Raw genomic sequence first — 27084 nt, 5'->3', positions numbered from 1 at the left:
AGAAGACTCAAACCCTGCTCTTGCTTGCCTGCTGATGCCACCAGGCTAAAAAAAGACAGCAAAACGTTGCCATGCATGTGTCCTTTTTTTTTTTAACTGAGAGCCCGGAAATACCGTGGCTAACACGGAGTATCTCAGCTATTGTGAAAAAAATCACGGGAGGCTAATTCGAAGATTCGTACAGGTGTGAGAGGGCAGGGGGGAAATCCGCAGCCACCACCATCGCCGTGATTTCTACTTGACGACGCGGTAAACACTGAGTGCGAAATAACTCAAAATGTCAGTTCTATGGATGACAGGCTATGACAGATAGATCCCTGTACCCTCACAGCAATCACTCCATGGTCTTGGTTGAAAAGGCTTTATTCAGGAATCAAATAATGTTCATAGATATGTCCACAGGTTGATCAGAAGTTGACAGGAATGGTAAAATATGTAAAAAGAATTGTTTGTATATGCTTCAAGCACTCTCCCCCCTCCCAATAGGAAAACATAACTTTTGGCACAAAGCGGTCCTGAGAATTCCTTAAATAGTTTATATTCTTTGTCTAGACATAAGAGAGGCAATAGATTAAGAATAAAACACGGTTATTTTTCTTCCCCTTGAGGACTAGCAGGTTTACAAGGTCAGAGACACAGAGCTTCAAAGCACAAGAGATAAGAAACTTTGGATATAGCAGGCCTGAGAATGCAAGGCAAGTTATAGCATCAAAAATATGACATCAAGACACAGCACAGAACAATGGCTCATAGCAACACATCAGCTGAAAATAATGGCATGGAGGGGTACAAACATGACAAAACCCCCAAAAGACAGATTAAAGCGATTAGAAGCAGCTGATTTGCCTGAAGGGCTACATAATTACCTTTGGGTGAAGAGAAGAGCAAAGACAATATAAAAGTCATGTCATAAGAGACAGTTTGATTCAAATATGGGACTCGGTAAGATATCACCAACACTGTCACCAATTGATGCCTTTTGTTGTAAGAATCAGAGAAAAGTTAATGACTTTATAACTTATCAAGATAAGATAAATTCTCAAGGAAAGATTAACAGTGCAATCCTGACCCCCAAGACAGCATTGGTGCTTATGTGTCTGCATAAATGGGGTGCCACTACACGGCTCCCTATGGACTTTTGCAGTTGAGTCCTGCTGGCGCCCAAGCATGACAAAGCAAGGTGCATCTGCTGGGAGGACTGCCCGCCCTCTGTTCCCCCAATAACCGCACTCACACCAGCCAATGGCCACACCCCTCCCCTGAATCCAGGCAAGGGGCAAGCAGTGGCGCAGCCAATGGGGAGGCTGCGATCCCTGCTGCCGCCAGTAGGCAACCCTCATCAGAAAGCAGGCATCCCTACCAGGGAAGGGGGCAGAGGTGACAGCAAAGGTTCAGATCTAACACCCACCCTCTTGCCCATCCAGCCCTCATTTCCGATGATGGCCAGTCCAGTGGCTGCAGCTTGGTGCACCTGCGAATACCTACTGCCACTACCACAAGAAACAGGTTCCCACTCTCTGAAAAGGAGGGCTGGATAGCAGGGAACTGATCTCTGTTGCCTGGAGATCAGTTGTAATTATGGGAGAGCTCCAGCTACCACCTGGAGACTGGCAACCCTAAGTAGTCCCCAGGTTCCAGAGAAGCAGGTGCGGGGAGGTGGGCTGTCAATGAGTGACAGCAACATCCATTGGGAATCAAGTGGGAGGCCGGGAAGCCATTTGGAAGCGAGGGGAATGAAAAGTGCGCTCAGACTTGCTGCTGTGCAACTTGAACACATCACTGCATCTCTACAAAGTGAGAACAGGGGCTGGACCTTTACAGCCATGTCCCAGTACCGGGGAGATGCCCCCCCCAGAGTGAACTGACAGACCATCCCCACACCAAGTCCATCCCTGCTTCCGAAAACACCCCCCCACCCCCTGGCAGCAGCTTTCCACCTGCAGCAACCATCTTCCTGGCTTCTCAGATGTCAGCAGCTCAGATTATCAGAGAATGAAAGTCCTCAGCACCTCTGCCCCTGCAGACATTCATAGGCCACAGTTCATTTCCCACCCCTCTACCTGAAGTTACATTGAAGGGGGGGGAAGGGGGCAGGTAGGCTGGATGGGGTGCCGCTTGATACATTTGTGGGGATGTATGAGTGGACATGTGTGACAGGGTGTTGAGAGAGGGGCTAATGACAATGTCAGTCAGGCATGCAAACACAGAAGTTTATTGTTTTACAACACATTTTATTGAACTGGAAAAAGTGCCACTGTCCCTCGGTAGCCATTGCATTTTGAGCAGCCCTCATTCTGTGCTCCCAGGGGTGGGATGGAGATGCTGACTGCCTTGAGATATCGCTTCCTGGGCTGGATCTGAATGACAGTTGCAGGGGATTGGGGGAGCCTGCCTCTTCACTTTTTCCCCATAGGAAATAATGAAGAAGAAGATGAGCAGCAGCAAGCTAACAATATGCTCACCCTTCCCTTTCTTATGTGGGGATAGGGGGACCTGGTTTGGGGGGCCATAACATGGCCCCCCAAAGTCTAATTGGTCTGAAACTTGGGGGGTTGTTAGAGAGGGGTTAGAGGAAGGTCCCCACCAATTTTGCGATGCTTCGGTAGGAAAATGCCTCCCCCAGGAGTCCGGGAAGACGGAGGCATTTTCCCATTGAAAAAGCCGAAAGAAAGCCGAAACAAGCAGAAACAAAGCCGAAAGCCGAAAGCCGAAACGGCTAGCAGTTTCGGCTTTTGCCTGTATCCGAAACAGATTCTTGTTTCGGGTAAACCCGAAACAAGAATAACGAAACAGTGTGCCTTTGCATACCCCTACTCTCTACTATGTGCATCTTCTCAGATGTTGGAGTGCCTCAGCCATGGACTGGGCTGCGTTACTTGCAGCACATGTGTTTCTTTCCCTTGCAGGCATGTTGTGACTCGTCCGGGAGACAACCGAGCATGTCTGCTTCAGCTCCCCCCCCCCCGTAACCTTCTGCGAGTGTCATTCAGATCCCGTCCAGGAAGCAATATCTCAAGGCAGTCCTCACCTCAGCCTCTCCCCTGGGAGCGTAGAATGAGGGATGCACAAAATGCCTTGGCTCCCTTTCCAGCCGAGGGACATTGGCACTTTTTCCAGTTTAATAAAATGTGTTGAAAAACATCGAACTTCTGTGTTTGCATGCCTGACTGAAATGGTCTGCAGTCGCCCTCTTAACTCCCTGTCACGCATGTCCCCTCACACATCCCTGCAAATGTATCAAGTGGCGCCCATCCAGCTTCCCTGACCCCTCCCCCACTCAATGTAGCTCCAGGCATTGGGGATGGGGCAATTGAACTGTGGCCCATGAATGTCTGTGGGGGGAGCACTGAGGACTTCCATTCTCTGATAGTCTGAGCTGCCGGCATCTGATAAACCAGGAAGACGGTTGCTGCTCGAGGAAAGTTGCAGCCGGGGGTGGGGTGGGGGATGTGTTTGCTGAAGCAGGGATGAACATGGCTTCCTCTGCCCGTGCTTTCTCTCCCAGTGGCCACACCTTTGGAGGTGCTTGCTTTTCCACGAAAGAGCTTCATGGTGGTGATTTATTATTTTCAGGTGTTATCTGTGTTGCAACTCCTGAGGAAGATGTTTTGAAACAAGTTCTTTGCCTGGCTCCTTGTAGAGTCACTGGGGTCTTGTGCCCTCAGGCTTTCTTCCTGACACCTGTAAAAAAGAACATAAGTACCTTTAATATGAAAACAGTTTTAAAGGGATTTTTCTGTCATGGAAGACTCCCACGTTGGTCAAAAGACATCTACGTGATCTATTTGGATTTTTTTCCCATCAACTGCCCCAGAATCAGCATATGCCCCACAAATTCCTACCTTCAACCATTTCTCTCCATTAAGCGCAGACACAGACAACCCTCCTGTAGGCTTAACTATTGATGCACCACCTGAAACACCTGACAGTAGCTTAACTAACCCTGCTGCAGCTGAAGCCCCTGTGCCCTCTGCTCTTCATCCTGAGACAGCTGATTTGGCTACTGAAACTTCCGCAGACCTGCTTCTTTTGGTGGCCAAATCAATGAACTTCATTTGCAGAAGGCTTAACTCTTTACATTCCAAAATAAAGGATATTACCCATCTACTGTCAAGGCTAGCTGGCGATAAGGCCTTTGGAGGCAAAAATGTTCCTAAGAGACTAACTCCACCTAGAACACCTCCAATAGATAAGCCTTCACTTTTGTAGATACCAGATCTGAACCACTCTAAGCCTGACCTTGATTCTCAACAAACCATAATTGACTCAAGGCTTATCAAATCCTATAGTATACAATCTGAGCCGAAACCACAAGATTAATGGCAATTAATTTGGCAATCACACCAAGTCTGCTTAACTGTTTGTAAATTTAAAGGGATTTTTCTGTCATGGAAGACTCCCACGTTGGTCAAAAGATATCTACGTGATCTATTTGGACTTCAAACAGGGACTGTGGACTTAAATTCCGTGGACCCTTTGAACAATTTATTTCAAACTCAAAGAGTCCTTCTGTCATTCAGCAGTCCCAAATTGACCAATCTAATTCTTAGATAGAAAGCTTTTTTAAGGTTAAAAGGAATCTTTCCTATGCAGGTTTTCTGCAACGCAACTATAGAACCACTTGTTCCCAGAGGTCTGGAAGAAAATTCACCAGTCTGCCTTAATGTTGCTCCTCAGAAGCCGTTGCTGTCCACTGAGGTTCACCTCATGGTTACTGATCCCCTTGATCTAGAAGCCCTTGATCAAGAGGTACAGAATCTATTTAGTGTTCTTCCTGCCCCTGAGAAAGCTGCAATTGTTGATAGACTGGAAGTGGTGACTGGATGTCTTTGAGAGAACATCTCAGATGCACCTGGCTATGTATCTGCTCCATCACCCCCTCCAGTGAACACCACCAAGATCTCTCAACAGAACCCCATGAGTAATCCACAGCTATCAGTCCAAGCTGAGATACACACCCCTGCTTTAGAGATAAACAATACTCTCTTAAATGTGGCGACCAAAACAACCCAGCAAAAACCTTGGCCAACAACATCTGATCTTCATGGTGTTACAGGCAACAGCTGTGTATTCCATGATGTGAACAAATCTATCGACCTGCCTTCTACAGTAGACCGACATACAACTGCTCTTCCACCTGCCACCATAAAAATTATCTCTTGGAATATCGTGGGATGGAGGAGCAAAGCTAGAGATAAAGGCTTTCTATGCTATCTGAAAGGTTTTGATATTGTGCTCCTCCAGGAAACATGGTCCCCAGCTATGATCCATTTAGAAGGCTTTACTTCCTTTCACCTTCCAGTTTACAGAACTAATCTGAGGGGTCTTTTCCAAATTGGCCTCTCTACTCTTGTAGCCTTGCTCCTAAAATGTGAAATTACTATGTTACCGCTTGACGGCACTACAGAGCAAGCTGTCAAGCTTGTATTTGGAAATTTTATACTGGTTATCATGAACTTATATGTGCCCTCCTCCCTGGATAGTTATGCTCTCTCTCAGCGCTGGGAATACCTAACCATGCTCATGGAAGCTCTAGAAAGGAAATTTCCCTTTGCTGAAATTATCTTGGCCAGGGATTTTAATGTGAGAGTAGGAAAGGACCATTCAATTTTCTTTAGGGCTCTTGGAGTCAACCAGAATGACACTCTTCCTCCTTCTCTTTTTTTTGTGTGAAAGGCATTCCAAAGATTGCCATATAAACTCGGCTGGTCTACTCCTTACCAAATTTTGTCATCAATTCAATAGACTGTGGATGAATGTTTCCCCAAAGCCAGTGAACTTACATTTATCTCTGGGAGAGGTAGCAGTGTAATTGACTACTTTCTAGTATCTCTTTTCCTGAAATCTTGTATTTTGAACTTTGAGGTAGGTGATTGTATCATTAGCAATCACCTCCCCCTCATTTTGACATTTAATGTTGGCTCTCTTGTTGGTTTCTCTTACTCCTTTACATCTCCAGCTTCTGAGCTAGAAATCCTACCCAAAATTACATGGACCCAAAATTACAAGGGTAAATCCACATTAGATCATTGTATCATTTTAGCACATTTGGTCGAAAAGTGTATTAAATTTAGAAATTCCAAACTCTATGCAGCCTTTTTAAACCTCAAAGGACCACTTGTTTCAATTGATAGAGAGCTATTGTGGGTTAAATTGTACCAATCAGGCATTGATAAGAGACTCCTCAAACTAATTGTAACACTATACACTTCCACTACCTGCCAAATTAAATGCTCAACTTCAGGGGAATTAATATCCAAAATCCCCTTCAGTAAATGAGTCAAACAGGGATGTATACTTGCCCCTTTCTTATTTAACTTATTTCTTAATGATTTTGCTCCTTTCTTAGTAGAAGATTGTCATTTTCCTAAATTGGGTTCTACCCACGCACCCATTCTATTTTATGCAGACAATACAGTACTACTTTCGACTTCCGGTTGGGGTAATGGTGAGACCGATGTGATTTGGAACTCCGGATCAACCGAGGTGCTGTTTTTCAGGCTGGTGGGGCACCCAGATTGCCCACAGCCTCCGGATTTCAGTCAGAAATCCAGCAGGAATGCTTGTAGCCCTGAGAGTGAAGGGTCTCAGCAGGTGGGAGGCTCTGAATTAAGGGCTTTCCTCCCAAGCCTTGAGATCCTCCTCAGAGAAGGGTGGTCAAAATCTCTGCAGCAGCTTTGGGAGTCATTAAATTGACATAGGCTCATTGTTCCCCAAGCCTCGGGAACAGAATTGAACAGAATTGGACGTTTGAAGCAGTGAGTACATCCCAAGAAGTTTATGCTAAGTTAAGATTACTATCTCCCCCAATGGACTGTTTTACTGAATAAAGACCGAACTTTTAAAAGAACAAAAGACTGAGTTACCAAGCTGAAAAAGTATACTAAAAGACTGAGCAGTTTAATTTGAGTTGTGACAGTGAGAAAAAGTTAAAAAGAGCTAAGAAGAATATTGTTTTGCGTACCTGTGGTTGGGGAGATAGCGACGCGGTGGGTGGATCATGGGAATCGGAAGGTGGGACGCGAGACAGGAAGTAGAGGAGAGGAGAAAGAGAGAACACGGCGAGGGAGGTCAGGAAGACCAGGAAGACCCGGAAGAAAAATAAAGTTGGAAGAGGAAGTGAAGTACCCACCATTGGAAGTAAGGGAAAGGAAACAGAAGCAAAGGATTTACCATTGAAAGTAAGGGAAGACCATCGATGTGACAGTATTACCATAGAGAAAGATCGCCTGACATTTTATATCATAGAGAAACATCGTCCGACATTTTAAGGGTAAGGGAAGCCTCATTCGCCATTTTAACTGAGGGCAAATGCTTAAAAATTTTGATATATAAAAATAGAGACTTGAATTAAAAGAAGACGGAGTTAAGAAAGAGAGCTGATTCGTGGGGACCTAAGGCAAGTCCGATGGCCTCCAAAAAAGAAAAGGACTGGCAGGTTGCCATTGAGAATTTGGATAAGAAAATAACAGAGGGAAACAAAGAGATTTGGGAGATGATACAACAATTACAGCAAAACTTAATGATGGAAATGAAAGAAGTGATTAAGTCGGAGATTACAGAAGTTAAAAAAGAGATGGAGGCAATAAAAACAGATTTACAGAATACCCAACAAAAGGTGCAAGAAACACAACAGATGGTGCAGGATGGGGAGAAAAAAATGGAGGCTATACAGACAGATATTATGGCTATGGGCAAAAGAATGGTGATGATGGAATGCAAAGCAATGGACAGACAAATTCGTATGAGGGCAGTCCCGGAAAAAATGGATGGATCTGGTCTTAGACAAGTAGCTGAAATATTGGCAAAATTTTTGGGACAAACAGAGGAGGAAATGATGACCCATTTGGATATCGTGTATAGAGTCAATTCAAAATATGCAGAACAAAAGAACCTACCAAGAGATATCATTGTCCAATTGACCACAAGGAGAATGAAGGAGGAAATTATTAGAAGACACTTTGAAACTCCACTGGAAATAGCCGGGACTCGGATTCGAATTATGAAAGAAGTACCACGTAAAGTGCTCCAGGATCAGAAAAAGTATAGAGATGTGACACAGAAGCTGAGGGCAGCTGAAATTAGATATAGATGGGAGCTGCCAGAAGGAGTGACTTTTGAATTCCAATCAGGGAGACAAGTGATTAAATCAAAATATGCAATGGATGTATTTTTGATGGAGAATGGAAAAGACTTTCCTAGCTCATCTAGATTATAATTATGGAGTACAAATTAATTTCATGGAATGTTAATGGACTTAATTCACCCTCTAAATGTAAAGCTGTGTTACATTGGTTGTCTAAACAAAGAAGTAATTTGATTTGTCTACAAGAGACTCATATCAGGGATCAAGATGTTAAATATTTAATTAACAAAAAGTTAGGAAAGCAATTTGTTTTGGCAACAAAGCAAAAAAAGAGGGGAATTGTTATATATATAAAAGAAGAATTGCAACCTAAATTAATAGTGTCTGATAAAAATGGAAGATACCTGGCTGTGTAATTTTCATGTAATGCAAAAAAAACTTTGGTACTTGGACTATATGCTCCAAATGGCTCCAAGGATATATTCTTTAAAGATTTACGAGAACAAATGGAGCAATGGACTTATGATCAGGTAATTATAGGTGGAGATTTTAATGGAGTGTTAGATTTGCAATTGGATAAAAGTTCATCAACAAGTAAAGTAAGGATGGGGAAATTACCAAAGTCCTTCTTTGAAATTCAGGAACAAGAAAACTTAGAAGATGTTTGGAGAAAATATAATCCTAAAGCGAAGCAGTATACATTTTTTTCAAATAGTCACCAATCTTTTTCCAGAATAGATATGATCTGGGCGTCTAAAGAACTGGAAGTGTTTACAAAAGAGACTGATATATTACCGAAAGTTAGCTCGGATCATAATCCTGTGATGTGGAGATTTGGAATGAGACATAAGAAACGGAGATGGAGAATTAATGAGGATCTTTTGAGTGACCCAGGATGTGTTGAGGTGCTTAGAAAAGAAACGAAGTTTTTTGTTCAGTGTAATGTGGATAAAGGGGTGTCAATGCACATGGTCTGGGACACTTATAAAGCTGTAATTAGAGGTGTGTTGATGGACTTAAATGGTAGAGAGAAGAGGAAAAAAGAAGTGAAATTAAAAGAGATCCAGGAAAAAATTATTCAAGTAGAACAACAACTGAAAAAGAGGCCAGGTAAAAAGAAATTGTTGTATGAAATAAAGTTACTGCAAGAACAAATTAGGGCTATGGAAAATAAAGAAGTGGAGTGGGAGTTGAAGAAAATGAAGCAAAAATCATTTGAAGGAGCTAATAAACCAGGGAGATATTTGGCGTGGCAATTAAAGAAAAAGAGAGAGAAAAGGACAATAAGCAGAATTATAGAAGAGGGGAAGGAATTATATGATCAAGGGTTGATTGAGAGAGCATTCTATAAATACTATGCCAAGCTATATCAGGAAAAAATAGTGGATTATGAAAAGATAAGAGACTACTTTGATATGATTGATTTACCAAAGGTGCCGGAGAAGCTGAAAGAGAAGCTTAGTGCTGAGATAACAATAATGGAAGTGTTACAAGCAATACAAGCTACTACAGCTGGCAAAGCTCCGGGACCAGATGAAATTATAGCAAAATTTTATAAAGTGATGGCGGAGGATCTGAAACAACTGATGCAAAAAGTAATGAATGAGATATTGGAAGGGGTTGAGATGCCAGATACATGGAATGAGGCTAATATTACATTGATACCGAAGGAGACATTAGACTTAAGTAACGTTAAGAATTATAGACCAATATCTCTAACTAATAATGACTATAAAATATTTGCAAAGATATTAGCGGAAAGACTTAAGGCTTGGTTAGTGGAATTCATAGATGAAGACCAAGCTGGCTTTTTACCGGAAAAGCAAATAAAAAATAACTTACGAGTGTTGCTGAATGCCATTGAGTATTATGATAAAAATCCAGGGAAGCAGGTTGGCTTTTTCTTTGTGGATGCAGAGAAAGCATTTGACAATTTGAACTGGGATTTTATGTTTGCAACAATGGAGAAGATGCAGATGGGAGAGAAGTTTATACAAGCAATAAAGGCAATATATAAAAACCAATCTGCAAATATAGTTGTCAACTCAGATGCGACAAAAAAGTTGGAAATAAGGAAAGGAACAAGACAAGGGTGTCCGCTTTCCCCACTTCTGTTTGTAATGGTATTGGAGATTTTACTTAGGCAAATAAGAGAAGATAATTCAATAAGAGGACTGAGGACAAAAGGATTTGAATATAAAGTGAGAGCTTTTGCTGATGATAAAATGGTGATAGTGGAGGATCCAATAGAGTGCATGCCAAAATTGATGAAGAAAATGAAAGACTTTGGAGATTTAGCGGGATTTGTAATAAATAAGGTGAAGTTCAAAATACTGTGTAAAAATATAACTAAACAACAACAAAAGGAGTTGATGGATAAGGTGGAATGTGAAGTAGTGAACAATGTCAAATACTTGGGAGTGGAAGTTACTGCGAAAAATATTGATTTATATAAGAATAATTATGACAAGTTATGGCAACAAATAGATAAAGATATGATTAGATGGTGGTATGATAAAGTAAAAGCGGACTCTATGTTTTTGCACCATTATATTCGAAGAAGCCTCTTCACGGTCTGGAAGAAATACAAGGTGTATATGGAGGAAGGAATTCCTTCATGGGTGGTTCCGTATGAAGTAATAGATCCGAGAACTGTTGATAATGAACAGCAATGCCTAACGTACAAGGAGATTATACAAATACAATATTCAAAGTTGAGAATAAAGACAGAAGAAGAATTGTCTCCTTGTTATGGATGGTTTCAGTACAGACAGATCAGAGATCTTTACAATGCAGACTGCCTGAGAGGAGGTATAAGATTGGAAAAATCGGAGCTGGAGGAAGTGTTATTACAAGAAGGCAAGAAAGAAATATCTAAAATCTATAAATTACTTCTGAAATGGCATACAGAGGATGAAACAGTAAAAGTCCAGATGGTGAAGTGGGCAATAAACTTTCATAAAGAAATAACGATGGAGGCGTGGGAGCATCTATGGAAAAACACATTGAAGATTTCAACCTGTACGAATATTAAAGAGAATGTGTACAAAATGATCTACAGATGGTATCTAACACCAAAGAAAATTGCGCTAGGAAATACCAATATGTCGGACAAATGCTGGAAATGCAGAAAGCATGAAGGATCATTATATCATATGTGGTGGACTTGTGAAGTAGCCAAGCAGTACTGGGGAGAAATAATTGAAGCAATTAATGAGATTTTGCAAATCCAAATTAATAAGAACCCAGAACTGTTGCTACTGAACCTTGGAATGGAGACTGTTCCAGTGCAGTACAGAACATTGTTATTTTACATGACTGCTGCGGCAAGACTTTTGTATGCGCAGAAATGGAAGACACAAGAAATACCAACTGTAGAAGATTGGATTTATAAATTGCTGTACATGGCAGAAATGGACAAAATGACAAGGAAACTCAAAGAGCTTGACCTAGGGAAATATATTGCTGATTGGGGGAAACTGAAACAATTTTTGGAAAAAAACTGGGATGTAAAAGGAGAACTGTGGCAGTTTGAGAATTTTTAAAGAAAAATAAGGATAAGAGAGAGAGAGGGGATCTTACCATATAGGGGAAATGTAATTATAATCTAAGCTAGTATAAGGGTTAGGGGAATTTTCTTTCAGAGTATATGAACAAGAGTATAGTTAAATGAATATATTAATGGGGTATACTATATATACTACAAATGATATATAATGTTAGTGGATCAGGTTGTATATTATATAATGACTATGTAATATGGTGTTGTGTGCTGTGCCACATTGGTGGCATGGCACACAGTAGGGGTTTTATAATACATATTATATTGATAGTAGTATATTTGATAGAATATATGTTTAAAAGAAATAGAATATGTTTAAATTAAGATTTTTGTTATATATTATATTATATCATACTGGTCTGCTATATTGAGGGTTATAAGATGTATACTATATTGATAGTATAACTGATAGATGTATACTATATTGATAGTATATTTGATATATATGATAGAATATCTGGAAAAAAAATTAGAATGTGCTTAGAGTAAGGGATTTCATTAAGTAATAAGAGGGGTTAAGGGTTGGAAAGCTGTTGGAAGTCGATAGGGAGGGGGGAGGAAAAGGGTGAGGGATAAGGTTAATTAGATACTAAGTGATTGTATGTATTAAATTTGAATGTTATACTCACCAATAAAAATTTTTATTAAAAAAAAAAGATATGATTAGATGGAACAAAATGAACTTGTCATGGTTAGGTTGCATTGCAGTAATTAAGATGAATGTCCTTCCAAGAATGATGTTTTTATTACAGACAATACCTGTTGTTAAGGATAGTAAACAATTTGAAAAGTGGCAGAGAATGATTTTAAATTTTGTTTGGGCTGGAAAAAAACCCAGAGTTAAAATGAAAGTACTCCGTGATGCAAAAGAAAGAGGAGGTCTACAACTACCAAATTTTAAATTATATCATGATGCAGTATGTTTGGACTGGTTAAGGGAATGGTTGTCATTGAAGCATTTGAAGTTATTAGCACTGGAAGGATACAATAAACTATTCGGATGGCATGTATATCTATGGTATGACAAAGTAAAAGCAGACTCTATGTTTTTACATCATTACGTAAGAAGTTTGTTTGCTGTATGGAACAAATATAAGAAATATATGGAAGAGTCTATACCAATGTGGATTATCCCTGCGGAAGTAGTAAATCCAAGAACAGAATATGCAGGGGAAGACTGGTTGACATATAAACAGCCCAAACCTAAGAGGGGTGGGGAAAGTGAATAGGAACCGAACTAAGGCTTTCGACAGCGTATCTGGTCCTTACGACCGCGTAAGTGGCCCTCTGCCCACGCTGGGACGTGGCGCTGGCCCGCTGGCGGGCCGGCACTGGCGCAAGCCTCAGGCAGCTGGGCGAAGGCAGAGGAGCGGCGTAGAGCCCTGCACCGGTGTGGGGGGCATGGGGGAGGGTGGGGCCAGAGTTAGTCTGCTCCCTAAGCCCCTCCAGAAGTGGGAACACCCACAGCGGCGCAAAAAAGCTACACCATGGAAGAAGAAGGCGTAGCCCATTGGTGCCCATGGAACGGCGAAAAGCCAGCCCCCTCTCCCAGCGCCCCGCCCCGCCTCCATGGCCCGAAGGAGCATAGGATGAGAACTATCCCGGGGACCAATCAGCGTGCTCACCCGGCGTGGAGTATCCCCCTTCTCCGCACCCAATCATCTGTGACCGCACCCTACAAAACATCCGGCCAGCACCAGCCAAACCCTTCAGGTAAGTGAGCACTAGGCCGGAGGCTCTGTGTCACGGGCTGGGCCAGCCCAAGCAGGGTGGTTCGAGTCCAAACCTTAAGGCCAAAGTCAAAGGGGAGTTCCAAGAGCAAAAGCCAAGTCAAACCGGTGGTCAGAGCACGAGATAAAGCCAGGAGTGAGTCCAGAGTCCAAAAGCAAGGTCAGGCACAGTCCAAGGTCAGTCACCGATACTGTCAGGTCCAAAAGCAGGCACGGGCAAGGTTCACGAAACACGGAGTGGTTGCAGGCAGTAGACACATTGCTTCCACGCCCAGCAGTTCCTCCAGACTGGCTCTTATAGCCAGGCGTGGTTTTCAGCCAGCTGCTGGGGCTCTATCCTGCCACTACTCATCATCACTCTCCAGCAGCTGGCATTGGCTTAAGAGGCGAGCACTGCGCCGTCTCTCCTGCAGTTCCAGTCTCTGGCGCTGCCTGTGGCGTTCCTTGGGCGTGGGTGAATCTGGGGGGGGGGGTGGAGGCTCTTGGCTGCGCTGCACCTGTAGAAGTCCCTGGCTGAGCTTCCTCTGTAGTATTGGAGCTAGAGGGTGCTGGTGCCTCAGCTGCTGGCTGTAAGCTCTGATCAGCCAGCAGCTGTTGCTCCTGATTGCTGGCTTCTGCTGAATCAGGGCTAGGGCTGGCTACACAGGGCTCCTCTTCTCCTGAGGAGTCCTGGCTGGCTACACGAGGCTCCTCTCCTCCAGAGGAGACCTCACTCTCAGACTGGGCCATGACACCATCCCCCCTCCCAAGGCCCCCCCTCCTCTGTGGCCCGGGCAGCCCCGGTTTCTGAGGATAGGCCCGATGGAATTGTCGGACTAGGTGGGGGGCATGGATGTTCACGGCAGGCTCCCATGAGTGGTCTTCCGGCTGATACCCCTTCCAGTCCACCAAGTACTGTACTTGCCCCCGCCAGCGATGTGAGTCTAGGATCTGGGCGACCTCATATTCCTCTTGCCCCTCGATGGTAATCGGAGGTGGAGGGGGCGGTGGCCCGGGATGGTGCGGGTCCAGGGGTGAAGCCGGGACTAGAAGGGCCCAGTGAAACACAGGATGGATCGGGAGGGTTCGTGGTAGTTGCAGGCGGTAGGCCATGGGGTTCACCTGGTCTGTGATCACGAAGGGTCCAAGGAACTGGGCATCTAGCTTTTTGGAGGGCCGTTGGCTGCGGATATGGCAGGTGGATAACCAGACCCGATCACCCACAGACAAGGGAACACCAGGTTGCCGTTTCCAATCTGCAGCCTCCTTGTAGCTTCTCTTGGCAAGCTGGAGTTGTTCCCGCAACAGCTCATGCATGGATTGGAGTTCCTGGAGGTGATCATCAGCAGCTGGGATTCCCGACAAGGGTGCCGTGCTAGGGAAGAAACGAGGGTGGTGGCCATAGTTTGCCATGAAGGGGGTCTGCTGGGTGGAGGAGTGCACTGCATTATTATATGCGAACTCGGCCAATGGCAGTAGAGCTAGCCAGTCATCCTGTTGATGGTTTGTGTAGCATCTCAGATATTGCTCCAGGGTTGCATTGGTGCGCTCTGTCTGCCCGTCAGATTGAGGGTGGTGTGCTGAAGACAAGTGGACTTCGGTGCCAAGAAGGGAGTGCAGGGCCTGCCAGAACTGAGAGGTGGATTGAACTCCCCGATCAGAAATTATATGATCTGGACGCCCATGGAGTCGAAAGACGTGCTGAAGGTACAGGTGTGCCATTTCCTGGGCAGTGGGGGGTTCAGAACAGGGAACAAAGTGGGCCATCTTTGTGAACAAGTCCACCACCACTAGGATGCAGGTGTGGCCTTTGGAGCAGGGCAGGTCTGTAATGAAATCCATGGAGATAGTCCTCCATGGCCCAGTGGGTGTGGGGAGTGGATGCAGGAGACCAGAAGGTTTGCCGGAGACGTCTTTGGCCCGTCTACACGTTTCACAGGCTGCCACATACCGGGCCACATCCGATTGCACCCGGGGCTACCAGAAGTCACGGGTCAAGAGATGAGTTGTCTTGTGGCGGCCGAAGTGCCCGGCAGGTCTAGAATCGTGGACCAGCTGCAGTACCTTTGTTCGTAGGGAGCCTGGGGGTACATAAATCCGGCCTCGGTGGGTCAGTAGTCCCTCTTCCTCTGCAAATCCCTCTGCCTGGGGATGGGGAGATCCCCGGACGTTCTGGAGGTACTTCTGGGCAATGGGGTCCAGCAGCTGTTGAGTCTGTATCTCCTCCACCAGCCCCGGAGGGGGTTGCGTGGCGGCGAAAGTTTCTGGAGCCAGGATGGTCATTGGAGGTTGTTCCAGGTCGGGGGATGTGTTGTACTCTGGCTTTCGGGACAGAGCATCGGCCTTCTTATTCTGGGAGCTGGGAACATAGGTGATCCTGAAATCAAAATGGGAAAAGAACAACGACCAGCGGATCTGTCTCTGGTTGAGACGGCGGGCAGCTTGGAGGTGTTCGAGGTTCCGGTGGTCAGTGAGCACTTGGACTGGGTACCGAGCCCCCTCCAGATGATGCCGCCAAACCTCGAGGCTGCCTTTATTGCCAGCAGCTCCCACTCCCAGATGGTGTAGTTCCTTTCAGCGGGGGTCAGCTGGCGAGAGTAGTAGGCGCAAGGCTGTGGAGTGCTCGAGGGGGTTGCCTGTTGTGAGAGCACCGCTCCAATGGTGGTGCTGGAGGCATCTGCTTCGACTAGAAAGGGTAGCTGGGGATCCGGGTATCGAAGGACTGGTTGCGTGACAAAGCATGAATTCAGGGTCAGGAATGCCTCGCTGTCTTCCGGTGTCCAACGGAAAGGTTCTCGAGGTCAGAGAAGTCGAGTGAGAGGGACGGCTATGGATGCAAACTGGGGGATAAATTGCCGGTAGTAATTGGCAAACCCCAGAAATCGCTGCACATCCTTCCGAGAACGGGGGGGCTTGCCAAGTCTGTACAGCCTCGACTTTAGCTGGGTCCATTTGGATTTCGTGGGGTGATAGCACATGGCCAAGGAATTCGATGGTAGGCCGGTGGAATGCACACTTTTCCAGTTTGGCGAACAGGCCATGCTGCCGGAGTCTTTGCAGCACCGTCCGCACGTGCCGAGTATGTTGCGACGCATCACGTGAATAGATTAATATGTCATCCAGGTAAACAATGACAAACTGATCCAGGATATCTCGAAAGATGTTGTTCATCAGTCTCTGGAACACAGCTGGTGCGTTAGTCAGGCCATTGTCCATATCTGGTACTGAAGGCGGTCTTCCATTCATCGCCTTCTCGGATACGCACCAGGTTGTAGGCTCCCCGAAGATCCAGCTTGGTGTAGATCTGGGCTCCCTTGACTTGCTCCAAGAGGTCGGAGATCAGAGGCAGTGGGTACCGGTCACGAACGGTGATCTTGTTCAGGGCCCGGTAATCATTGCACAGCCGGAGTTCTCCACTTTTCTTTTTGACGAAGAGGACTGGGGCAGAGGTGGGCGAGGTAGAGGGCCGGATGAACGCTCGCCGCAGATTGGTGGTGAGAAAGTTCCGGAGTGCAGCCAACTCAGGCTCTGATAATGAGTACAGGCGTCCCACTGGCAGAGGGACTCCAGGAATCAAGTCTATGGCACAATCATACGGCCGATGAGGGGGAAGTTGGTCTGCTCCATTTTCCTCAAACACATCTTCAAACTCTGCGTATTCCTCTGGCATCACAGAGGCCTCCTGTACAGCGAATGCAATGGGACCTGGGCATTGATTTTCGTGTGGGTTCTGCTGTCCTCTCAGGCGAGGTCCGGGGGGGGGGGTGGCTGGCGTAGCGCACATGCTTGCCGCCGGCTCTCCAGTCGTCTATCAATACGGAGGCATAGGAGAATGAGTGCTTGCAGCCCTCCTGGTCGTTCCGATCGAGCCACTTCATCCAATACTGCGTCAGATAGTCCTTCCAGGTACTGGTCAACTAAGGCTGCTTTGTTCCAGTCCAAGTCCTGAGCCAGTAGCTGGAATTCAGTGGTATGTTGGGCCACAGTCCCGTCTCCCTGGGTGAGGGCACGTATTCTCTGGTTTGCTTTCACAGCTTCAGTGGGTTTGCAAAGGCGGTGGTAATGTGAGCCACAAAGCTTGGAAAATCCCCCAGCAAAGGGGATTTGGCCAGTAACAAGGGTGTGGCCCATTTTGCTGCATGCCCCTTTAACAGGCTGAGGTTGAAGCCAACTTTGACTTTATCTGTGGGGAAGTCTCTAGCCCGGAGTTCAATATATAGCTGGCACTGGGCGAGAAATGCTGGGAATTCCTCCACATTGCCCTCAAAAATGTCAGGAGGCTTCACTGGGCATTTTGCAGGCAGAAGTGCAGCAGGGGCAGCAAGGAGAGTAGCAATCTGCTGCTGCAAAGTCACCAGTGCTTGGGTTAGTTGTAGTACTTGGTCCTGCAGCATTGCCAGGCTCCCTGGGGTGGGTGTTGCCATGTCCATGCCAGGGAGTTTTGGGTGGAAGCAATCTGTCACGGGCTGGGCCAGCCCAAGCCTTAAGGCCAAAGTCAAAGGGGAGTTCCAAGAGCAAAAGCCAAGTCAAACCAGTGGTCAGAGCACGAGATAAAGCCAGGAGTGAGTCCAGAGTCCAAAAGCAAGGTCAGGCACAGTCCAAGGTCAGTCACCGATAGTGTCAGGTCCAAAAGCAGGCACGGGCAAGGTTCACGAAACACGGAGTGGTTGCAGGCAGTAGACACATTGCTTCCATGCCCAGCAGTTCCTCCAGACTGGCTCTTATAGCCAGGCGTGGTTTTCAGCCAGCTGCTGGGGCTCTATCCTGCCACTACTCATCATCACTCTCCAGCAGCTGGCGTTGGCTTAAGAGGTGAGCACTGCGCCGTCTCTCCTGCAGTTCCAGTCTCTGGCGCTGCCTGCGGCGTTCCTTGGGCGTGGGTGAACCTGGGGGGGTGGAGGCTCTTGGCTGCGCTGCACCTGTAGAAGTCCCTGGCTGAGCTTCCTCTGTAGTATTGGAGCTAGAGGGTGCTGGTGCCTCAGCTGCTGGCTGTAAGCTCTGATCAGCCAGCAGCTGTTGCTCCTGATTGCTGGCTTCTGCTGAATCAGGGCTAGGGCTGGCTACACAGGGCTCCTCTTCTCCTGAGGAGTCCTGGCTGGCTACACGAGGCTCCTCTCCTCCAGAGGAGACCTCACTCTCAGACTGGGCCATGACACTCTGTCCCTCTATCCGTGTACTGCTTGGCATTGCCCCTTTGAACACCGAACGGGAGTGAGGGCATTCAAGGTGGCAGGCACGGAATACACTCAGGGGACTTTGTGAAAAAGTGGGGGAACTTCCCGTAAAAGGGAAGAAATGTAAATGTCTGGCTAACTCCTATTTTACTCTGAAAGGAAGAACGACTCAACAACTAACTGGACTCATGCAAGCTAGTTGCTTCTAACTAAGCACAAACAAATTAATCCTTCCGTGACAGAAGGGAATGACACTTGGAGAACTAACCGCAGCCTCCCGTTTCCTTGCAGGTACCCTGACTCTGGAGCTCCCGCTTGGTGATGACTGACAGAGTGCTGACAGGTGAAGAGGAGGGAGGGGGGGCGTTCCGCAGATTAGTACAAACCGCCCATTCACCTGAACCCACCCGCTCACTTGCTGCTTTGGGCGAGGCCCAGCAGGGGTGGGGGGCGACCATGGCCGCCCCTGGCCGCCTCAGAGGCAGGTGCCCCTAAAACCACATGTGACCAGGTGTTTGTAATGACCAGCTCATTCTCTCCCGTAAAGGTAAAGGCTTGCCAAGGCCGAGTGCATCCTCGCCAGACTGTCATGCATCAGCTGGTCGCTGCTGCCCTCGACTATGTGCATCCTCCCGGATGGCGGAGTGTGGGGCTTGCCTCGCCAGTGGAACGAGGCAAAGCCCACATGTGTCTTTTTCCCCCACAGGCACGTCCAGGGCCTGGCTGCTCCCCCTCGTCCCGCCCTCCCCAAACATCTCTGATGGACAGTTGGCTGCAGCCCAGGAAGCACTTTCGCGCCGCGGCCTGCATCTCAGCCCTGCCCTGCCGAGCGGGAAGGAGGGCTGTGAAGAATTCCCCGGCTCCCTTGCTAGCCTAAAAACAAGCCCACTTGTTCCAGTGCAATAAAACGAGTTGTAAAACAACTACCGTCTGTGTCTCTGAGCCTGACTTCGTCCTCTGCCCCTCCCCCAACACTCCTGTCACATATCTCCACCTGCACATCACCACAAATGTACCTGACAGGCCCCGTTCTGCCTCTCCGCCCCCCTCCCCTCACAGTAACGTCAGGTAGAGGGTTGGGGCAGGGCATGTCAGCGGGGAGGGGGGAGCCAGGGAGGGTGATCAATCCCTGCTAGGGCGAGCAGCTGGCACCTGATAAGCCAGGGAGAGGGTTGCCAGGGGTGCTGCTGCAGGGGGGCGGGAGATGGCAGGGGAAATGGTCCGCTCTCCCAAACCCTAGCCCCATCAGCAAAGAAACTAGGGTAGAGGCAGGCGGATGCCATATCCTGGGCAGGAGGTCCCGCGTGCCGGAGGAGGGTCGCTCCCGTTGCAGCCGCAGCCGCAGCAACACAGTCCCATGAGCGGCCTCCTCCCAGAGTGGGTCCAGCCCCTTGGGTGCCTGCAGCAGCCCCATTGGCCATTACAACACCCTCCGCCCTGCGGCGTCCCGCCTTGCATCCAATCCTGCGGGATAGTTGCAAGCCTCCCATGCCAACATGCCATGGTTGTTGGGAGGGGTGGAGTGTGTCCGAGGCTGCGTGTGGCTCCGCCCTGGCCCGGCGGTGGCTCCTGCTTTCAGCATCTGCGGCCGCTTGCATTGCCCTGCCGGGGGGTGGGAACCACTCCTAGGCTGCCAGCCCCACCAATCCTGCAGGGGAGGCCGCTGGCCCTGCCCACGGGGGCAGTGGAGGAGTACGCCATTCACGCAAAGTGGCCGAAACGCGGGAGCCCGGGGTCCCCTGGCTGGCTGCCACAGTGTGTCCCCCCCCGGCCCGGGCCATGCAGGCTGAGTGGCCACCCCAGACCCCGGGAGGGCCCCCCAATGGCAAGTTTAATTTAATTTAATTTAATTTATTATATTTATATTCCGCCCTCCCTGCTTTCGCAGGCTCAGGGCGGATAACAAATACAAACATGTTTAAAAACATTTAAAAACATTAAATAATACATTTAAAAACATTTAAAAACATTAAATATAACAATTCATGCTGCCCAGTGGTTCATACATGCCTCTGTGTTTGCATAGGGGTGATGGTTTAACCCCCCCTTCACAGGGGGGGGCGGGCACTGCCCGGCGTTAGCCATATGCCTGGCGGAATAGCTCTGTCTTACAGGCCCGGCGAAATGCAAGCAAATCTTGCCGGGCCCTTGTCTCACAAGACAGAGCATTCCACCAGGTCGGGGCCAGGACTGAAAAGGCCCTGGCCCTGGTCGACGCCAGGCGGGCCTCCCTAGGGCCAGGGACACTTAAAAGATGTTTTCCGCCAGAGCGGAGAGTCCTCCGGGGCTCATATGGTGAGAGACGGTCCCTCAGATACGTCGGTCCCAGTCCGCGTAGGGCTTTGTAGGTTAACACCAAAACCTTGAACCTGATTCGGTACTCCACTGGCAGCCAATGCAGCTGGCGTAGCACCGGTGTAATATGCTCCCACACCGGTGCTCCAGCAATGACCCGCGCTGCTGCATTCTGTACCAGCTGTAACCGCCGGATCAGGCCCATGGGAAGCCCAGCGTAGAGCGCGTTACAGTAATCCAACCTAGAGGTGACCATTGCTTGGACCACTGTAGTCATGTCACGGGGAGACAAATAAGGGGCAAGCTGCCTGGCCTGCCGAAGATAATAAAAGGAAGACCTGGCAACTGCAGTGATCTGGTCCTCCATCTTCAAGGAGGAATCCAGAATCACCCCCAGGCTCCTAACCCTCGGGGCCAGTGTAAGTGCTGCCTCATCAAGTGTAGGAAGCTGGGGTCCCAAAGCCATCTCCCCACGACCCACATACAGGACCTCCGTCTTCGTGGGATTCAATTTCAGCCGACTTTGTCTCAACCAACCAGCCACAGCCTCAAAAGCACACTCCAGGGCATCAGGGGCCGATCCAGGCTGCCCGTCCAACAACAGATAAAGCTGGGTGTCATCCGCGTATTGGTGACACCCAAGCCCGAAACTCCGCACCAGCTGGGCGAGGGGGTGCATATAGATATTAAATAATAATGGAGAGAGTATCGCTCCCTGTGGCACACCACAAACCAGTGGCCTACGAGATGACACCCTCTCCCCGAGCGCCACCCTCTGTCCCCGATCGTGGAGAAAGGAGACCAGCCACTGCAGTGCTGTCCCCTGAATCCCCACATCGGCAAGGCGGTGGGTCAAAAGTTCATGATCGACCGTATCAAACGCTGCTGACAGATCCAGCAAAATCAGCAGTGCTGATCCGCCCTGATCCAGATGTCTGCGGAGATCGTCTGTGAGGGCGACCAACAATGTCTCGACCCCATGTCCCGGGCAGAAACCAGACTGGAAGGGGTCTAGGGCTGAGGTCTCCTTCAGGAAATTCTGCAGTTGCTTCTCTGCCGCCCGCTCAATCACCTTCCCCAAAAACGGAAGGTTGGAAACTGGTCGGTAATTGAGCAGGTCAGCAGGATCTAATGATTTCTTCAGAAGAGGCCGTACCACAGCTTCCTTCAGCGCCTTGGGAAAAACCCCAGAGCTCAAGGACAGGTTTATAATCGCCTCCAAGGAATTCCGAAGCCCGTCAACACTGGCTTTCACCAGCCATGACGGGCATGGGTCCAAGGGGCACGTGGTAGGCCGTACCACCTGCAGAATCCTGTCCACCTCTTCCCCGAAAAGAGGGCTGAAATGATCTAATATGGGTCCCGAAGACGGCCAAGGGGCCTCTAGTTCATTTACTGTATCAACTGTGGCTGGTAAGTCGCGGCGGAGAAGCAAGATCTTATCAGTAAAAAAGCTCGCAAAAGCCTCACAGCTTATCTCCAAATTCAACTTTTGATGGTCTCCACCTGATTGGGAGACCAATGAACGGACCACATTAAATAATTTAGCTGGGCGAGAGCTAGCTGATGCGATGGAAGCTGCATAATACTCTTTCTTCACAGCTTTCACCGCCATCTCATAGGACTTCATAAACAGCCTATAAGATGTTCTTGCTTCCTCGTCCCGAGATCGCCGCCACACGCGTTCAAGTCGTCTTAGCTCCCGTTTCTGTTGCCGCAGCTCCTCCGTATACCAAGGAGCCCGGCAATTCCGGCAGCAAAGACGACAACGGGGGGCGATTTCATCGATGGCCTCAGAGAGCCGGACTTGCCAGCCCTCCACTAGCTCATCTAATGAACCACCGTGGAGCATTGGTTCCCGCAGAGCATTCTGGAACCCAATTGGGTCCATCATTCTCCTTGGGCGAGCATAAATTTGCTCACCGCCCTTGCAGGAGGGGGGTGGCACGCCCAGCCGGGCCTTCACAACCGCGTGGTCTGACCATGGCACCAACTCTACTTTATCCAGAACCACATCCAATCCTGTCCCGAAGATCAGATCTAGCGTGTGGCCTGCTTCATGTGTGGGTGCCGATACAAATTGGGAGAGTCCCAGTGTTGCCATGGCTGACACCAGGTCCGTGTCCTGTATCGAGGTGGCATCATCTACATGGGCATTGAAATCCTCCAGCACCATCAACCTGGGGTACTCCAAGGCCCACCCAGCAACCACCTCTAGCAGGCACGGTAAGGCGTCTGCTGGTGCGCTGGGCGGTCGGTACACCAAGCAGACAGCCAAACTCTCCTCGGCATTCCACACCAGGCCCACACAATCAATGCCAGAGATCTTCGGGGCGGGAAGCGGCTTGAAGGAGAAACCCTCCCGGACAAGGATTGCCACCCCTCCCCCCCAACCCTCAGTTCGTGACTGATGAAGGACCGCATAACCCGGGGGGGTCAGCTCACCAAGAGCAACTGTTTCTCCTTCCCTCACCCAAGTCTCGGTCACGCATACCAGGTCCATATTAGCTGCCATAAAAGTATCATGCAGCATACTGGTCTTATTATTTATGGACCTGGCATTGCACAACATCAGTGTCGAAGGAGGATTTTTCCTAGCTCCAACACCGGCATGCCTCGGGATGGGGCGTAGGTTAGAAGGGCACCGAGCCTTTCCACATCTCCGTGACCTTCTCCCTTTAAACCAGGCCCCACCGCCATACCTCCCCCGTCCCCAGAGGACTGGTATCCCTGGCCCTATCTCAGATGCCTTCCTCATATCCATCCCCTTATCACAGCATACAAACATCCTAAGCAGCAATAAACAGCACCAGTTCTTCAGCAGCAGCAGTCCCCGGCAGCAGCTCCTTTAAGGCCAGAGCACTCAGGGAGCGGGGCTGAGCAGGTGGAAAAGCTCAGCCCTCGATGGAGTAGCCTCCCTGGTCAGCAGAGCGCAGGCAGCTTCAGCAGCAGCAGTCCCCGGCAGCAGCTCCTTTAAGGCCAGAGCACTCAGGGGGCGGGGCTGAGCAGGTGGAAAAGCTCAGCCCTCGATGGAGTAGCCTCCCTGGTCAGCAGAGCGCAGGCAGCTTCAGCAGCAGCAGTCCCCGGCAGCAGCTCCTTTAAGGCCAGAGCACTCAGGGGGCGGGGCTGAGCAGGTGGAAAAGCTCAGCCCTCGATGGAGTAGCCTCCCTGGTCAGCAGAGCGCAGGCAGCTTCAGCAGCAGCAGTCCCCGGCAGCAGCTCCTTTAAGGCCAGAGCACTCAGGGGGCGGGGCTGAGCAGGTGGAAAAGCTCAGCCCTCGATGGAGTAGCCTCCCTGGTCAGCAGAGCGCAGGCAGCTTCAGCAGCAGCAGTCCCCGGCAGCAGCTCCTTTAAGGCCAGAGCACTCAGGGGGCGGGGCTGAGCAGGTGGAAAAGCTCAGCCCTCGATGGAGTAGCCTCCCTGGTCAGTAGAGCGCAGGCAGCTTCAGCAGCAGCAGTCCCCGGCAGCAGCTCCTTTAAGGCCAGAGCACTCAGGGGGCGGGGCTGAGCAGGTGGAAAAGCTCAGCCCTCGATGGAGTAGCCTCCCTGGTCAGCAGAGCGCAGGCAGCTTCAGCACCCCAGCTCAGGGCGGCAGGACAGGCAGGACAGGAGCGTCAGGGTGATATGGAAGACATGCCAGAGCAGCCCCTGGCCAGTCCTTGTGCATCCTTCTCTTCCCCCCTCCCTTTCGGAAGGGATGCGCTGTCAGCGCGGGCCTGGTCATGGGCTCATGGTGCCAGAACAGGATATGGCTGGCAGATCTCCAAATTATTGCAGGCAGACACGGATCCATGGGCAGATAAGCTTTATTCCCAGTTCCGCGGCGCACCGTAGGGTGAGGCCCAAGGGTTGGCATGTGGCAAGGATGCACCTGAGCAGTGCAGCATCCTCAAACAGGACGAGGGCCCTGGGGCCATAGGAAGCCAACCACCGTGGCCCCCTCCCCTCCAACTCACAGGTCCAAGCCAGGAGGCCTCTACTGAACCTATCCCTGGCCTATGCAGCTGCCAGACAGAAGATAGGGAATTGTTACATCTCAGACCCTCCAAGGTCATGCCGGCGAGCAGTGTAGTTCGGTGGGCAGCACAGAAACACATTACCCACAGCGGTCCCGGCAGCATGGAGGGCGACGGGTGGCAGGAGCAGTGGGCGGCCAGGCTCGGGGCCCAGCTCATTGCCAAGGCAGCCGGGAATGACCTCCTGGCAGATGAGGGTGCGATGACAGTGCACCCAGTTTACCTGGAGGAGCTCTTCCCGGGCCGTGCGGAGGAGGCCCCCCTTGTGCAAGCGTGGTTAGACGCGGTGCTGTGCAAGGTGGAGCATGACCTCCTGGAAGAGGAGGTGGCTGCGGGCCCTGCGTGCAGTAAGTCAGTGTCCCTCTACGCCGGATGGGCCTTGGCGCCATCTGGGGGGCCTCCTAAGCTGTTGCAGAGGGCAGGCCATAAGGGCCTGGAGGCGTCCCAGTAGCTTCCGTCGAGGCGCAGGTTGCAGGTGCTCGCAGCACATGCCAGGCTGCCACCAACGGGTGCCCTTCCTCCTTCCCCCCTCTGCAGGGACCATCAATGACAGGCGGATGGCCGCCATGGACCAGGTTCACGGGGCATTCCAGCAGGCCCAGACAGCGGCACCATGTGAGTCTCGACAACAGGGGGGCATGGGCGTATGGGGTGGGGTGGACTGTGGCCACGACGAAAGCACCAGAGCCCACAGGGGCCCTGACGCCCCCCTCCCCCACCTCTTGCTTCCACAGCGGCACCCGCCCAGAGCCCCTCGCCAGATGAGGAGGAACTTGGGAGGGGCTTCACTGCCTGGTCTCCACCCCGCCACCCGCCACCTGCTGAAGACCCGGAGGGTGACCCAGTGGAGGGGCCTGACAGGAAGCTGCCAAAGCTGGAGCCTGTCCCCATGGAGGGCCCGGCAGCTGCCGATATGCCATCCCAGTCACAGGCATCTGGGACCCCAGCTGGGCACCTGTCCTGTAACAGGGACACTGTGGCGGGGCCACTTACCTCCCCCTGCTCCAACGCGCTACCTAGCCCTCACCCTCCTGGCTGCTGAGGCCGGGGTTCTGGGTTGGCAAGCTGCTCTCTGGGTTCCCGATGTGGCCCTGGAAACAATTGGGAATAAAGTCAAGTTCGTTAACTGCTCTTCCAGTGCAGCCTGTCCATGGGGGCGGTGGCTGCCGGCCAGGGCGGCTTTCCCATGATCTCTACATGCAGGGGTCAAGGGAGCAGGCACTTGGAGGGGCCTCCTGGGACACCATGGGGGTGTAAAGGGCGAGTGTCTGGCTGGCTAAGCCCCCCAAGGCCAGGCATGGCCCTCAGCACGCAGCATGCCACAGGTGCTCCACGACCCTGTCTCACACAGCTTGGTGATGCTCCTGGGGCTCTTCAGGGGTGTCAGGGGAAAGGCGGCTGGCCGGAGGCAGCCAGGGGTCCTTGCCTGGGCCCTCTGTGGCTGGCAAGGGGAGCTGCTGGCACACGGCGATATTGTGCAACATGACACAGGCAGCCATGAGCTTGGCCACAGTGAATGACTGCATGGCCAGGCGGGCGCCCATGTGATGGAGACATCTGAAGTGCATTTTCAGCTGGCCGAAAGCACGTTCGATCACCATCCTCATGCGCCGGTGGGTCTGGTTGTAGTTGGCTCTGTCGGCGGGCTCATCCGCAGGGTAGGGCGTCAGGAGGTAGGGCAGCAATGGATAGCCATGGTCACCTGCAAGGGGAGGGGGCATTAGGATCTCCCTTCCCATCCCCGTCCCCCCATGGCTCCCCCTCCAACTCCTGACCTAGGAGCCACCCTCTCCCCTCAGGCCATGATGACAGGAGCCTGTTCAGGCCGGAGGTGGTGAAGATCTGTGCATCATGGACACTTCCCAGGAACTTGGCAACGAGATCCGTGAAGATCCCCTGGTGGTCACAGGCCACCTGGACATTGATACTGTAGAACCGGTGCCAGTTGTCTCCACTGTTGTTTATTTTGGTTTTGGAAATATTGATGATACAGATTCGAGAAGATAATGCAATCCGTGGAATAAAAATAAAAGACTTTTCCTACAAGGTCAGAGCATTTGCGGACGACATAATGTTAATTGTGGAAGATCCAATTGAGAATATGCCAAAGGTAATAGAGAAAATTAAGGAATTTGGAGATTTGGCAGGATTCTATGTAAATAAAAAGAAGTCCAAGATATTATGCAAAAATATGACCAAACAAAAACAACAGTTATTAACGGAAATAACAGACTGTGAAGTAACA

The sequence above is a fragment of the Eublepharis macularius genome, chromosome 15 (genome assembly GCF_028583425.1).
Source record: "Eublepharis macularius isolate TG4126 chromosome 15, MPM_Emac_v1.0, whole genome shotgun sequence".
Taxonomy (NCBI): domain Eukaryota; kingdom Metazoa; phylum Chordata; class Lepidosauria; order Squamata; family Eublepharidae; genus Eublepharis; species Eublepharis macularius.
The sequence above is the reverse complement of the archived record's forward strand: the minus strand, read 5'-3'. Positions refer to the sequence as shown.